The sequence below is a fragment of the Anopheles stephensi genome, chromosome 2 (assembly GCF_013141755.1).
Source record: "Anopheles stephensi strain Indian chromosome 2, UCI_ANSTEP_V1.0, whole genome shotgun sequence".
Classification (NCBI taxonomy): domain Eukaryota; kingdom Metazoa; phylum Arthropoda; class Insecta; order Diptera; family Culicidae; genus Anopheles; species Anopheles stephensi.
This window is the reverse complement of record NC_050202.1, coordinates 61278430-61293233: the sequence shown is the minus strand read 5'-3', so window position 1 is coordinate 61293233 and position 14804 is coordinate 61278430.

Genomic DNA, 14804 nt, shown 5'->3' with positions numbered 1-14804 from the left:
GTCCCCCCGCACAGCTCCACAGTGCTTTTGCCGACGGGTTTTGTGGTTAATATGTTGGTGGTTTACGATTAAGGATTGGTGAGAAATTGAATCACTTTATCCGAAATTGCTTCACTAATACGATATCTCAGTAGCAAGTACCCACTGATATCCGACGGCTTTCCCGATTGATCACGATTGATAATCACTTCTAACTGCAAATAATCACTTCGAGTGGAGTAGTTTTCATTTCCTCACATCTTTACCACTTATCACATTTTCACACCTCATTAGGTGGCCTTGGTTCCTTGGTGTCCTCGATCAAGAGTCCGCACTCCGCTAGCTGGCTAAGTGTGGTCGTAACCGGAAGTGCCCACTGACAGCGATACCGCGCGTACGAACGTCAACAACTGACTGACGAGCCACACCAAGGCTGGACAAACGACAGGACAACGCATCCACAGGACCTGCAGCGCTGACGATCCCGAACCCTCGCCGGTGGCCTTTCGCCACCACGGATTATCCGGGAGGGTGAGAATGCCACCCGACCCAGTAATGATGATGTTGTTTTTGCAGGTGCAGCGAGAGAAGCGCAAGTGGCAGCAAGGCAGCATCGTTAATTTGACCAGACAATCAAAACCCCACCCCAAACGTGTGCTCATGCTTCCTTCCGTCCGGGTCCTGCGTACTCGTCGCACTACCGAGGACCCTTCCCGGATAGCGTACAGAACGGAAAGGCTAATAAAAATACCATAAAGTCATGAATGGGGCAATACACGGTTGGGATGCTGTGTGTCGCTGGTGGCCGGGGAATGTCGGGACGGCCGGAAATGCGTTGCGGGGTAAAAAGGGGCTAACCAACCCAACCAAATCTGGTCCCTAAAATGTTCATTCTCGGAATAAACCTGCCGCCGACCCCGCAACGTCATCAGTCATTTTCCCCCGGCTGGCTGGGTGCGAGTTTTCCGTACAGGAAAACCCAAGCTGTTGAGAGCTTTCCTCGGTGGCGAATGTGTGTGCGAGAGCGAGAGAAAGAGTGTGAACGAGAGCAAGATCCTTGGCCTGTGTTAGTGAAGGAACAAAGGCAAGAGACGAAGGCGGGCGGCGGGAAAATTCGCGGGAAAAGGATGGGCTAAAATAAAATCATAACACTTGACAACAATATTAGCAAGGGAATGTGGACACATTTCCGCCACGGCTTTCCACCCCAGAAAACTCGTGTGCGCTTTATGCCGTTCTCTAGTGTGTGTGTGTGTGTGTGGAAAACTGGAGCGGAGAGTGTTTTCGCGTGCGTGAGAGAGAGAGAGTCAACTATATGTGTATATCATTTGCCGAAAGTGGATAGTGAGCGCATGCGTCATTTTTCCACTTCCGGCTACTTCTTTCCATACGCTTTTTTTTACAACCCGCACGCGGCCATTTTTCTTCAGAACCAGGAAACACTGGCTTACGGTATAGAGGAAGATTTGTAAATTACCATAATGTATTCTCTCTCTCTCTCTCTCGGTCCGGCTCACTCTTCTCGCACACATTCTCCGGTCCGCCGTTTCCGGTGCTGTCTCTTTCGCGCTGGAAAACCTTTCCGGCTATCGCTGCTGTGGGGGAAAAGCCGGCTCGGCTACGATGGAGAGTGGTCGAAACCAACGATCTCCAGCCGGGGCACCCCTGGGGACTGATTAAGTTGCTGTGAATTTTCGGGCTCATTTTCTTAACGGAAATTTAATTGACAGCAAGATTGCGGAGGTCCCGTCGCGGGCGAGGTGCGGGTGGAGAGGTTTATCTAGTTCGTAGGATGGTGGAAAAGAGTAGGCAAAAAAGTACGCCCGAAGAATGGGGGGGGGGGGGAGTTTGGAGCCTGGCCAGGGTATAACGCAACCAAGACTGTGCTATGTGCATGAACGGAATGTTCGTTGGCTTCAACATGAGATCCATTAGGGACGCTCGAGTTAAATGAACCGAACGGATCCAATCCGGACTCGAGGGAACGGGTTGGGAAGGGATGGGGAAAATGCTTTGGTTTTTTGGGGAGGTTTTTCCTTTTTTTAGTAGCGTTAAAGAAGGAAATTAGAAAGAAATGAGTACACGCAACAAAAACAACCGTGCAAAGGAAAGGATTTAAGACGGCAGTTACAAAAAACAAGCGTCTTTGCGTCTTCCGACGCGGTTTGAAGAGCTTGAGACAGTCTCTTCATTTAGTGCAGCGTTCTCACGTCACTTTGATGTTTAGCATAAGCGCAATGGCGTAACTTCACCATATTGTTTTTTGAGATTCAAACACCTAAAAGTATGCAAAGGCTGGTTTAAAGATTCCTTTTTTTTAGATGAGTTAGTTAGGTCGGCAGTAACGAAGCTAGAGCAAGCTCTTAACTTGTCTAACCTCATCCAAAGGTTTTGATGACTCTATTTAGTCTATGTCCACTATCATTACACACTAAATATATTCCCTTTTGAATCTGTTCTCTACTGCTGGTGAAGGATTCTCCTCCACCCAACACTCCGAGTACACCGTACCTAACTGAAAAGATTTTCCAACCATCAAACAAAAATCGGCCCCGCTGAAAAACTGATCCAACTACCTAGCGAGGGATGCTGGTAAAGGAATTCTAATTGAAATACTTTTCGGTGCGTTTCTTTTTCCCTTGTTTTGATGATCGTTTCCCAACGTTGAGTGAAATATCAAAGGACCTGTCGCATGGCTGGAATGCGCGAACGGTAGCGGGCTGGCTTGAACAGATTTGCATGTGCAAACTTTTACAAACCCAAAGCAAGAGGTAACATAAAAAGAAGATTCTTTTTTTCGGAGAGTTATAACAGTTAAAATAAATAAAAGGGAAAAAGAAGAGATTTTAAAATATTTCTAGTAAAAGAACAGATGAGAAGAAGGTAAAGACAAACCGTCCAGACGACCGTCCTGGTTGTTCCAGGAATTCTTCCAAACGGTCATGAAATTCGGGTTTTCCCTTCTGTAAATGACCCCCAATGCCTTCGTTACTTTAATTGAGTTATCAGACGAATGGAAACCCCAAGGAAGGACCGAAGAGCCGAAGAGCCTGGAAGCTGGAAAATTAAGAGCAAATTAGCAGCAGCAGCAGCAGCTTCCGTCCGATGCGCGTGAAGCAACGAGGACGTGAATGTGAAACCATCCGTCTCCAAGTGGAAAGCAAATGAACTGGAAATGGACGAACGTTAATTGCATTATTGCGCGTCTTCGACACTTTGACGGGCGAACGGGCAGCGAAGCGAGAGTGTTCGCGGTACGCTTGGCCATGGTAAGGTTGATTTTCCCCCAGAAAGCATTCCACCAAAATGGTGACATTCCTAGACGAGCTCGGTTTGCCGTGTACCATTACGGCCCGCCAATAATTACCGCCGTCGGTTATTAAGCTTGTGCGGGCCGGAAGCTTTCATGGGGCATTTAGTGGTGTAATGTTGCTGGGAAGGCTTTAAATAGTTGGACAAGTGCCAAGGGCAGCATGCTTCCAAGGAACGGACCTGTCAAAATACGGGCCCGACGGTTGGGAGGGTTTTCGGTGGTGGTGGTCCGATCGATTTTCTATGGAGTGGTTGTAGTGGTGCTTCAATTAGGATTGCAATTGCATTGAGTTAATTAAGAGTTCACACATCGCCACTAAGACGGTGGCTTGGAATGGCGACGATGTGCCATGCATTTTGCAGTGCATTGAATGTTTCAATTTAAATACTATGCGCTCAGCGTGATTGGCAATTCGCACTGGCTTTATCAAGGATATTTAAGCAGTTTTTCTTTTCTTTTTACAGCTCAATTCCTTCTTAATAATAAGTCTATTTGCTTGTAGGTTCAAATTATTCCAACCGACGGAAATAATTCACATTCAAATTGACATGTTTACATCGATTTTATGACAGCGCGACATCCTTCAACCGTCTGTCACCGCGGCTAGACGTTCTGTCATCAAAGCGGAGCTACTAAAATACTACATCGGCAGGTACTTCCGTAGTACAAAAATAAAAAAAACTCCATCACACCAAGCTGCTCACTCTTCATAAGTCGTTTACCGTACAAACTCTGGCGTTTCTGCACGGAGCAACGGTGGCCCTAATGATGATGATGCCCGCGTGATATGCTTCCAGGCGGATTCGAGGGGTGTTTTGCCACGAACGATTTTCTCCCGCCCGTACAGTTTAGTAGCTCCGCCCACGTTTTTATTGGTGCGGTCGGGTGTGTGTGTGTATGTGTTTTTTGTTTGTTTGTTTGTTTGTTTGGCGGCAAAATAGGGCAATTCCGAAAGGCGAGGGAAAACTACATCACCGTTACATGATGCTTTGTCTGTGGCGGCAGGATTGTGTCGCGATAACGTTACTACCGGTCTCGGGTGGTTGGGTATATTAGTAATTTGGGTAAATTTGTACTGTTATTAGTTCCAACCAATAGAGGCTTATCGGCATATAAAAATAATATTTTATAAGCATTGCAAAATTTAAATGTGTTTAAACAAAACAACTAATTCAAGAAAATGATAGTTATCAAACTTTAGCTAAAGCAACAATTTTTTAAACCATTTTTTGTGCAGCTAAGCTTGGTAGATAACGCTTTATGAAGCGTTTATCAAGATATGTTAGATAAAATGCCTTCCTTGACTTCTCATTCTTTATACAGTGCCTCAAACGGAAATCCGTACACCTTGAAAGTGGAATAATCGTTCGACTTTGAGGACGATTGTCTTGACTTTGGGACTAGCTTTGAAGAGTAAAACATCCCTCGGAATAACCCAAGTCCTTTCGTTAAAAATGTATAACTATACATTTTCAGGGCTCTATAGGTTATTTGATGTATTTGTACAAACATAACTTAAAGTCCATAAATCTATGCTCTTAAGGGCTGTTCAATGTGATTCATTATATATTTGGTACACCAATAAACAATGGTGTGCCGAGGCGACAGCGGCGCCGGTCTTCACACGGCAGGGCCGGGGTTCAAATCCCATTCAGACCGCCTCCCCGTACGAAAGGCTGACTACTTTTCTACGGGTAAAATTAAGTCACAGAAAGCCAGAAATGGCAGGTCGAGACCTCTCGAGGTTGTAGTGCCACAGAAGAAGAAGAAGAATAAACAATGGCCGTTTTTTTAACATTGTTGGGAATTTTAATTCATATTATTGATGCATGAAAGTGTTGTCCATTAATCACGCTTTCCTTTTCCATGAAAAGATTCGTCTTTCAATGTGATTTGGGTCTCCTCTTACATGAACAAGACATGAATTGCTGGTCAGCCGGTCCCAAATATAGCCGCTGTTGGTTATAAAAATCACACTTGGGCCGGTCCCGCCAGATACTCAGCAAAACTTTCAGCTTATAGTTATTGGCCAAGGGACAAGTTCTTACTACAGTTTTGTTATGGCATGTCCGAGCATGAATGTTGAAGTTTTGAATACGTCAAAATCGCGTCTCATTTTCTGCTGGCGGCCATACACTTCGAAACGAAAGTAATTTATTAGCAGAAAAACCTCCTTATTGGTAACACCATTTCAATTTCAATTTTTATCTATCTTTTTTCTAACGGATTAGAAGGAAGGGATATTTGTAAAAGATGTATGTAAAGCGAATCACAATTACCCTAGGCTTAGAGAAACGTCCTCAAAGTTGAGCAATTGTTCCACTTTTAAGGTGTCCGGATTTCCGTTCGACACACTGTATATCCTAGCGTAGATCTCTAAATCCATGCCACTGCTATCTGATCTCCATGGTAACGGTTTCGCATACATGGTTTGCATGGTATTCCGAACCACATCGACTAACGATATGTCCAGCACGCATTTCGCTTCCGGCCAGAGAATGCACGATTATGATAAAATCTAATAATCCTCTTTAGCAACAAAACTGACCAAGCTATCCCGGGCTCGCACTGGAAGCGCCCGAGACCCGAGATCGCCACATCAGTAATGCTGCTAATGAGTAAAATTGTCCTTTTTAATGAATTCATTAAAGTGCTCGTTAGGTAAGGTAAACTGGACCCGTACCCTTTGTCCCGAAACATTCCCTTCCACGGTTTAATCCTTCCCCGGCGATGGAAGAATCCTGCTGATTCTTCAGAAATAATTCTAGCGACAGTGCAACAACAGCAACAGCCTTGTGGTGGAATTCATGTCCGGAGTTGAGTTTGCGTTCGAGCGTTTGGTTCGGAATTGCACAGCAAATCGAAACCGATTGAGTTGGAGCCGATGAATGAGGAGTTTGTCCCGTTGGCGTGCCAGCAACTTTTTTTAGCCATGCTTTATTAAATTGCTCTTTTCGCTTGTGAGCGATGTGGCGTGCTATTTTTGTACTCAACCGGGGTGCGCTTTTATTGGCATTTTATTCGACTCAACTGAAATGGAATGTAATGCGGGGGAAAATAGAGCGCTTTTTGGATTTTTGTTGCGAATCGAGTTCAAATAAAATCACTGTTAATACTTGTGGCCATTTGATTATCAATTAATTACCACAACAATATTACACTTACAATTTGAAGCCAGACTGTATGTGGAAAGCGCCCTTTCCGCTTTCCTCGTAATTCAAATACTAAACCCACTCAAAACAAAAAATATCATTCAATTAGTGATCCATTCGAGTCCGGTTTTGGCCGGTTCAAGGTTTTTGGCAATGTAATTTATGGCCCTTATTTTCCATCACACAGACAGTGCGCTAATTGGACATTATGATTGGCAAAGGGCAACGGAAAATTAATAATAAAATTTCAATTTTTGACCATCCCATCCCCATGGGATTCCTGGATTTGGCCACACACAACAGAACGCCACTACTCTGCTGAATGGATTTACATCCCCTTTTTTCTCTCCTGCTCTCTCGCTCTCTATCTCACTCTGGGTAAAATAATATTATTCTGGCTTTTCCAGTTCGCCGTTGGAGTACAGCCACAAAATTGCCATTTACCCGTCCCTTCGTAGGGTCACACTCCACTCGCCGTTTCTGGCGATCCGTGCCACCGAATGTTAACGTTGCGTATTTGATATTTCATCCATCGAAATGGAAAGGATAAAATTCGGAGTAGGACGAGCAAACGGTTCCATTTAGCTAGCCACCACTCATAACATGAACCGGCCCTTATCCTTCTCTGCCCCCAAAATGGAGGGAAAAAATGGACGATGATTGTTTTTGTTGCGGTGGGCAACCGTTTTGCGCCTCACTGTTTGGCCCTCTTGTTTTGCAATTATTACCACAGCCATGCCCAGTAGCAAAGTCGGCCGACAGTATCAGGTCCTCCCCTCCCCCCCCCCCCCCCCCTCAGATAACGAGTGGAAAATGAAAACGGCTCCTTTTGATTCATTTGTTAATTTTTGCTCTTTGATATTTTAACTGAGCTTGCCCGGTGCCTTGCCGCTCAGTCGTCCTTCAAACAGGCTGACTGAGAAAGAAGCAGTGTGATACGTAACCGAGCATCGGGGAAAAAGAAAGCTCCCCAGTCGGACGACGGATGGACGGCTGGATGGAAAGGAAAAATTATTATTATTATTATTGCAAAAACTACGCCAGTACAACCGTTTCGTGTTGTTGTTGTTGATCACGGGAACGACCGGAGGGAAACCGATTGTTTGAAGTGGTTTTTTGAAGTGAGCTCCACCATCACCGGAGGTTTGTAAAACATTGGGAGATGGAGTCCGGTTGTGTCTAAGGAATTATGAAATAGGGGAAACTGTGTGCTTCTCCTAATTGGTAATTGAAATGCAGCTCCGTGCGCCGGCATTTAACTGAAAGCAATTATTATGACACAACTGTGTTTTGATTTGCGGCGCTTGATCGGAATTGATCCGTTTGTTTGAGGGTAATGAAAATTTAATGAAATAGTGGTATGTGCTCTGCTGCTGCAACTTTCTGCAGCAGAGGAGGGCAGCAACAAATAAAGAACGGAATGGAAATCAAGGACTGGGTGTGTAGATCGGAAAACTGTGGACTGCTGCTACTTTTTCAAGTTGTTTATCATCATGTATTTATCATGTTGTTTTATCTAAGATGTGTTTTATCATCTTAGAAGAAGCTTTTTTTAACATCTAAAGACTCTCTCTTCTTCTTCTTCTGTGGCACTACAACCTCGAGAGGTCTCTTGGCCTGCCATTTCTGGCTTTCTGTGACTTAATTTTACCCGTAGAAAAGTAGTCAGCCTTTCGTACGGGGAGGCGGTCTGGATGGGATTTGAACCCCGGCCCTGCCGTGTGAAGACCGGCGCCGCTGTCGCCTCTGCCCCTACAGACTCTCTCTAGGACTACAAAAACTCCTCAAGAAGTCCCCGGCCTGCTACCATATTTCAGGCTTTCTGTGACTACTCTGGATTTGAACTCTGATCCCCCGCCGTATGGAGAAAGACACCGCTATCGCCTCGGCCATTGACGCTAGAGTACAGATAGACAACTCAATGTGAACTTGGATGACAATAAAGTGCGGGAAGGCCCTATTCTGCTAACAATGGTGAATGAAAGACTCTTTTGATTGTTTGAAAATTAAGTTAAAGCTTGCCTGGTAGCTCCATAACCTACAGCGACTCATAAGAAATTCTCACCAGACTAAAGACACTTTGTTGGGGTGTATATTTTAAGCTATTTATTTATTTATACTTCATTTTGACCGGCTCATATGGCGCGCTTTCAGCATTATCTTGTGCTGATATTTTACAAGACATTTCCTCCTCATTCCCTTGTATCCCTTGTATCAGTAGGGAATATTTTCCGCAATATTCCTACCCCGTTGAACTTTATTCCGTCATCCAAATGTAGAGCGTTCTGTTTTTAGCTAGAGTCCTATAATCGACAGAAGGACATCATAGCTTATTTGAGGTTGCATTCAATGTCTTGTAACTTCTCTCTCTCTCTCTCTCTCTCTCTCGCTTCTTGACTTAACGACCACTTAGATCATATGCCTGTCATTTCTATCTAAGTCAGTCCTCACTACGAAGGGAACTGGTCCGGATCGGATTTTTTTTTTTTGAGGAAGATTGAAAGGATTTCACAAACAGTCCTTAAGCAGACTTCATATACGGCTCCTATCCGATCCTACACTGGGGCATGTAGCTACTTTTTCTATGCCTTGCACTGCCTCCAGTGGACCAAGCAGAGGCGTACTCTTCATTTCATAATGAAGATATAAGTTCCATAAGATGGGCACATTCAAATTGAAAGCGTTGCTAAATTTTACCATAACAATTTGCAGCTAAAAGGGGTTGCTATTATTGTATCTATTTTTTTATTTAAATGTAACAATTAAGTCGGACAAATGATTTAGATGTCAGGATATCTTTTTTCACTTTGTCTTAGTACCTATGGTAAGCTTGGTTAGTATCAGTTTCTTCTAAAAAATACCAGAGTCTTCGAGAAACAAGGCCAATTTCTCCGAAAATGATAGCTTTCTTGAGTGCCTACTTAAATGTTTTATATAAATCGGTTTGAAAGGTGATTTTCCAGCTCAAACCATCTTCACACAAACGTTCTTCCCGGTCGATTCCAGCCAGCACTTCATCAACCCGATCGCAGAGCATAATAACATCATATCCCGGCTCACTCAATCTCGTTCGAACAAGTGAAAAGCTGAAAAACAACCCGTGAGGCCATTTTCGTGTCGTCCTCCAAAAGATGGCACCATCGAGTGCGCAACATCGTACCGGCATCATTATTATCGCTCGCTTATTATGATATAATAAAATCCTCGCTGTTTGTCAGGACACTCCTGGCTCTCTCTCTCGCACACAAGCAAAGCCCACTCAGCTTATTATTATGTCCCGTAGCGGAAACTCCATCCCATTAGCGTACGCCGGAAGCTCCAATGGCAGCAGCGCATCAAGGGTTGGGAGAAAGTTATAAATTATCCATTGATGGTGACATTATGGGTCGGTCCCTGGCACCGCACCACGGTGGTAGAACAAATAGGCCGCCTGGATTGCTCGAGCATCCCAAAATGGCGGGCAGGGTAATTAATTAACGCATTAATTAAAATTTGCTTCCGAGAATGGTAGCGGCGGTGATTATTATTGTTATGGCGATAATCTAGCCCGGTGTTCGCCCTACGAGGTCCCGGGTCTCGGGGATTGCTCTAATAATCACCGAGGGATTCGCGGGTGTCGTATGTGCCACTAGGACCCGCGGTTTTGGAGAGAGAGAGAGAAAAATGAACGATTACGATGGCATAATGGCGGTACGTTGGGATGTTGTTATTTTGCCATAATTAATATCGGGAGTTTAATTAAAATTTTATAGATAATTTCAATCCGTGGCAGCAGCAGCAGCAGCAGCAAGGGTGCGTTTAGGAAAATTGGCGAATCGTGGAAGCTTTGGCCATTGTCCTGTTGGAGTCGGAAAATCGCTTCCACTGGATTATTATACCACAGACAGAGAGGTTTCGCAGTCTTCTTCAACTAAGATACCAAGCAGGATCAGATTCGATCGAGGAAACTTCGATTTATTAGTTATACTTATTGTAAAGTAAATTATTTTACTTTACAATAAGAATAACTAATTTTTTTTTGAAGAAGATTTTTTAAATTATTTTTACCCAAATTTCACCAAACATTATTCAAACTTGACCTGAATAAGCGTACGTAATAATTAAAATAAAGCGTCTCCCAGCTCGACGCTGCGCGACCCTCTCTCGGCCACTCGAAACTAATAATGTCAATATAAATTGGCCTGGTGAATAATCCACCACTCGTCGCCGAAGCAATATGTTTATCGTGATTGTTTGCCTTGTCCACCCTTGTCCCCGGCAACACGCTAACCGTATCCGTGTCCGCACCCTACCGTGACGACATCTTCCCACGTGACTAGCATTCTTTGCAGCGTACATTAAAAGGATTTCCCCGGCATATACACACCACCGACACTTCCCTGCTAAAAACCCCATGAGCAGAATAAAGGACAAAGAACCTAGGCCCTTACCTAGGGAAGTCACCCGGTACCGGGGCTAGCTACCACAAAAGGCACCGGAGAAGGGTCCTTTCACTCTGGTGTCTTCCTGTCTTTGATTCGATGCGCGTTATTCCGTGGAGGGACCGTGATGGACGGGCGGCTGCCGGGACGGTGGGAGTGGGGTTTTGGAATGTGCGTTATTAAAATATTTTGTCAACCGAATGTAGCAAATCCAATAATGATGATACGACTAATTTGGCCGTAATAGGCCGTAAATCGTAAATGATCATCATCGACCGAGCGGATCGGGTGTGAGGGTGAGACGAGCGGGAAGGTTTTCTACGGCCCCGGCTCGTAATAAAACTTGGCCATTAGAGAAAGGTCAGGCAGGATGGCAGGATGACAAGGATTCGGATTCGGGTATTGTTAAAACGGCCCGTTCCGTGGCTGGTGGATGATTAACATTGAACCGGTGTACCGGGGGTGTATAATCGGTTTTGCTAATCCTGTCTCCGTGATTAATCGATTAGCATTTGGTGTAATAAAATTTTTATGTTTCATTAGACAGTTTCGCTTCCCTGGTTATTGAATGTTCATTCGACAGGGTGGTTAAATTAGATAAGGGGGGTACGTATTGGAAGTGAAAAATTGCGAATTAAAAATTTATCCTCGTTCGTGGTCATTACCACCATTACCCTGACTGTACAATTGCAATACATTTATACTTTGCATAGAGCTACTTCAGAAAGTAGCTTGGTGGCCAGATACTACTCTGTATTATCCCGAATGATTGGATAAGGTTCTCCGAGAGAGGTTTGCCTTAACAATTCTATTGGAAACCATCGGAGTCGGCTAGGAGCCTCTTTGTCTAATACTCTAAAGGATGCTGTCATCGAGAGGCAAGTCTTAGAGTTAATCCCTGATATTCTGACCCCTGGCTTACGATTAGGCTTGCTTTTCTTCACTCACTTCTACTGCATTTGAAGGGCCTTACAACTCTGCTGGTTAGCCAACACCTGTCCTTCATTATTAAAAATTAGGGTTAAAATACTTAATTATCTTATTAAGCTAAAAATCGTCAAAGTAAGTCGCATTTCAAAATGAAAGGTTTATTGAAAATGGACCATATCAACCCGTATCGCTTCAATGTTCTAGTAGTTTGCAGCGCGTACTGTCATTCAGAAGGTAGTTAATTCAAATCTCATCCATACCTAGTTTTTTTCTGGCAATGCTAGCAGTGTACTTAACATAATTCCAATGAATTGTTTTATAATACTAATATAATAATGTTCTGCACGCGGTTGGATAAGGTGAGTGTTGTTCAGTACGAGCTTTTGATTCCCCTGCATGAAGCTACCTAAAACAATTTATTCCAAACGGGTAAGAACTTTATTCTTGTTCAAAAAGCACTAGATTATACATGATTTTGTGACCAATTTTATGACAAAGGTACACTTCGGCTGTAGGTTAAAAAAGTCACAGACATCCAGCCTGCGTAGTCAAATAAGGTAGAATGTTATTTAATTGAATTCTGGCGCAATGTCTATTATCAACTGTATCATAAACGTTCAAGTGGGCAGATTACCACTCTGATTAAATGACAATTTGTTCCCCATTTTCTCACAGTTCTTCCTTCCCCCATGTATGCCCGATTTGTGACATTATTAAAAACAACACGGCATGCAGCCGTCGTCAACCCTGCTACACTAAGTAACAACAGGTAGAAGGGCCTAATCTGGTGACAGTTATCAAACAGTGTTCGTGTTGTTGCGCCCACGGGTGCGTACATCAAACGGGATGTGCCTCAAGTGTCCAGGGATGAGCATGATAAGCGATGGCACGCGCACCCAACCAGTGAAAGAAATAAACGAAAAGTCAGGTTACTTTCGCAGCATCCGATCGCCGGGTGTTAAAGCAAGAATCTGTGCCATCTATTAGGGGAGGGTGTTTAATGGGAAATTTATTGCCCCTTTTCCGTTACACCAAGTCGCTGGCGGACACCCGGCTAACACGTGTTCGCTCTTCTGGGTGATAGTAGCAAACGGGCGCACCACTTGCCATCGTCCTTTAGTTTTTTTTTTTTTACTTCACCCTTGATTTCACGATCCCTGTCGGGCTGGATGGTTTCGGTGACAGTGAAGATTTCCCCCCCAAAAAAAAGGGACGTGTTCCCTTGCACGTGTTTGCTTGTACTGTTTTTTTTTCTTCTTGTTCTTGTCCAAATCCGAATCAAATTTAAAGCACACAAACATGACCTAGACTAGTGGGCCGCGATTCCGGGAAGGTAGCGTTCGGCAGTCCACCAGGATCGGGAGGACATTTTTAACCGGCAAACTGTGGAATGTTTCCGCGTATTATTCCGGAACAAAAGAAGGTACCCTCGGCTCTAGCGCTATCCTTAGCGGTTCACATTCTTCCCGAGCGGAACGGAACCCCCACCCCGTGTGCCACGCGAACCGACTTCCCCTAGCGTTCTTTTATTAAATTTTGTTTGCCCGGTTGTCTGGTTCCCTTTGCTGTGTGTAAGTTTTTTTTATTGTTTATTTCATTTTTGACTTTATGCCATGCCATGAAGCTGAGTAAACTATAAGGGCGTTTAGACGAGAGCGGAACTATTGTGTCATCATGATCATCAAATAGATTTAGATTAAATTTACATGCGTGAGCAAATGATGCGTCTATCGGATGTGGAAGTTGATAAACTTTTTCTAATTTACACATTTACTCACCAATTTACAGTTTGCACACATTAATTTAATGAGGAGAGAGAGAGAGAGAGAGAGAGAGAGAGAAGCTCGGAGAAGCTTCATTACGACGCCTTCTAAACTACACTTAAAAGTATGCAATACATTTTGAAAAACGCTGATTAACCGGCAACTCCAAACAGATCTTCCGGGTTTGTCCGCTGAGCCAGATTAACAAATACTGAAGGTGGCCCTGAACATCCCAAAAGGGATTAAAAAAAAGAAGCAAAATCAGTAATTGCATACTTCCAGGCGTTCCTTGTATCAAACTATTATTAAATGAAATAAGTAAGCTGCCAGACCGTGTGATTACTGAAAACTTGTAATTATCGTAACTTTAAGATATTTACTAACTTAAAAAAATTAAAGCTCTATAAAAAACACTCCGAAGTTCATTAAAATCAAATTATAAAACTAATTGCATAATTTCAGGCGTTCTAAATTTAAAAATATAAATCAAGACAACTATTTTCATTATTTAGACAATTTTACACAATTTATGCTCTTACAGAACATCTTCCACCCTCATTCACACGCACGCATCTTCCTATTGACGGTACACAATCATTAGCTTCACTAAATTGAAACCACGACGTGATTCGATCGCCAAATTACGGACATAAACCCCGCATTACTGTCCTGCTGCTTATTCAATGCTGGAGAAAAAGGACATAAATCTCTCAACTTCTCTTTAATACTCTGGTGCTGCTGTAAGCTGTGCCTGCACAAAAGCCGACGACAACCATCCGTCAAGTGTTAATTGGCGGCCACTAGTACGTAGCCGCTCCGACCATCTTCCCTGCAGACAGATGTTCGATTATTGCTTTATTTCTGTGTCTGTGGATGACTGTATTCGGTCACAAATCCTGTGACCTTTACAACTCACCCAAAACCCCCCCGGCAAATCTTGGAGCTCGGTATCGGTATGCTATGTCCGCTTTACAACAAATTATTTCTACATTTATTCATTATTAGCTCCCATAAATCAACGGCCCACTTCGGAACAACGACGGGCGAGGCGAGATAAATTTAAATAGCGCTTTCGAGCTTTGGAAGAATGCTAGGGACGGCCGGGATTGGAGGATTCCATTTCTATGCCAATCTGTCCAATAAACAACTCGAGGAATTCACTAAACGCTAAATAAGCACAGCCTGTTCGGGCTGGAATTTTGTGGAAATTCATTTTAGATTTATATATAAATTGGGTCGGAAGAAT